This window comes from Amaranthus tricolor, chromosome 8, assembly GCF_026212465.1.
Source record: "Amaranthus tricolor cultivar Red isolate AtriRed21 chromosome 8, ASM2621246v1, whole genome shotgun sequence".
NCBI classification, from domain to species: domain Eukaryota; kingdom Viridiplantae; phylum Streptophyta; class Magnoliopsida; order Caryophyllales; family Amaranthaceae; genus Amaranthus; species Amaranthus tricolor.
In genome coordinates, this window is record NC_080054.1 from 3,597,507 (window position 1) to 3,600,006 (window position 2,500).

Genomic DNA, 2,500 nt, shown 5'->3' on the forward strand with positions numbered 1-2,500 from the left:
GTGTCAGGATTGGGTAATTTGCGCGCCTGCTGCCTTCCTTGGATGTGGTAGCCGTTTCTCAGGCTCCCTCTCCGGAATCGAACCCTAATTCTCCGTCACCCGTCACCACCATGGTAGGCCACTATCCTACCATCGAAAGTTGATAGGGCAGAAATTTGAATGATGCGTCGCCGGCGCTTAGGCCGTGCGATCCGTCGAGTTATCATGAATCATCAGAGCAACGAGCAGAGCCCGCGTTGACCTTTTATCTAATAAATGCATCCCTTCCAGAAGTCGGGGTTTGTTGCACGTATTAGCTCTAGAATTACTACGGTTATCCGAGTAGCAGGTACCATCAAACAAACTATAACTGATTTAATGAGCCATTCGCAGTTTCACAGTCTGAATTAGTTCATACTTACACATGCATGGCTTAATCTTTGAGACAAGCATATGACTACTGGCAGGATCAACCAGGTAGCACCCCTCGATCGACATCAGCACGGATGAGCCCTCCCCTTTGCATGAGATGGTCAGCCCGTACTAGATAGTCGTTCACGCTTAGCGTACAACGCTTGATTTGGGCATGCAACGTGTCCACGTCCATCCCCAAAACAGCATTCTGCATCCCTAGGCACCACTATGGACTATCATCCACAACCCAACAATGCTTTTGGCCCTTGAAAGGTGGAATGACAACCATAGCATCAAAGTCCAGCCGACAACTCTAGTGGGACGTAGGCAGGAATTCTCAAACGTAAGGGACAGCACTGCCTTCAATAGGCATCCAACACAGGAGACCGCAACTCGCCCAAGGCACTATGCACTCTTGGAGCAAGAACTGAAGAGGTATGCCGACATGCGGTTCGATGCACAAGCAAGGAGCCCGCAAGCCAAACAAACCAACTACCACTCACACGCCTAGCGTACCGCTTTGCCGGGATCTTCCCCACCAACAGCCATACGAATACATCGTACCCGAATGAATGAGCAAGGAAATCCAAGCAAGCACCGTTTAGCGTGAAACGAATATAGGGACAGCATACCGCACCATGCCCCAGCCGGTCTTGCCACACGAGGAAGCAATAGGGCTCACGGGGCGCAACATCTCAACTTAACCGCCTGAGCTTGGCCAATGCAAGCCATGGAACCGAGGTTCTCCACCGAGCATCCGAAAGGGACAAAGATGCCAAGTCCAACTGAAAAGGCACTACTAAGTCACGCCCCAAACACCCGTCATGCCATCGAAGAAGCAATCAAGGATCACGAGACGCAACGTTTTGCACTTTCTCAAGGGCTCAGCAACCTTTCCTTAGGCCTCAAGCGTATCTCAACCGAAGGGACCAGCAACCGAAGGGACCATCGACACGAATCAGCCCGCGTACTAAGTCACGTCCTTACGTGGCCCGCAACCTTTCCTTAGGCCTCAAGCGTATCTCAACCGAAGGGACCATTGACACGAATCAGCCCGCGTACTAAGTCACGTCCTTACGTGGCCCCGCAACCTTTCCTTAGGCCTCAAGCGTATCTCAACCGAAGGGACCATCGACACGAATCAGCCCGCGTACTAAGTCACGTCCTTACGTGGCCCGCAACCTTTCCTTAGGCCTCAAGCGTATCTCAACCGAAGGGACCAGCAACCGAAGGGACCATTGACACGAATCAGCCCGCGTACTAAGTCACGTCCTTCCGTGGCCCGCAACCTTTCCTTAGGCCTCAAGCGTATCTCAACCGAAGGGACCGGCAACCGAAGGGACCATTGACACGAATCAGCCCGCGTACTAAGTCACGTCCTTCCGTGGCCCGTAACCTTTCCTTAGGCATCAAGCGTATCTCAACCGAAGGGACCAGCAACCGAAGGGGAAACACATTCCCACACCAACACGAATCAGCCCGCGTACTGAACCACGTCAAGAAAACCCGTCGTGCCGCCTGAGCGGGTAGTCGGGGATCACAAGACGCAGCATTTCCTTAGGCCTCAAGCATACCGTCAACCGTCAACCGAAAGGGGCATTGGGAGCAACCGAAGGGACGTTCCCCCAGACGAATCACCGTAGGCCAAGCTGACTAGGAAGGGCCCACTCATCGTCTGGTAGGGCCGACCAGCCACCGGAAAAAACCGATCGCCGGCGATGGCCCACGGGATGGCATTCAACGTGATGGAGGGTAGTCACCCCTCACACGCATAACGCCCATGCCTGGGCGAGGGGGTGCTGGCCATGCCAGCCCAAGGCTCCCAAACTCTTTCCCCCTATAATAGATAAAGAGATTTTTCCCTTGTGACCCTAGGGGACACCCAAATGCAAGTTAAGTTATACTAGTTTTTCCATGGACCAAAACTCACCTTTATTTGTAACATAATGTCATTTTTATGACTTGTATTGTTGGAACATATATTAAAGAAATTTTAGAAGCTGAAATTTTGAAAAAAAAAAACTTGTAAGTATTTTATTTTAATTAAATAAGGCCGAAAAACGCGAAATTAATAAAAAATAGTAAATAGTGTCAATAAATCATGAAA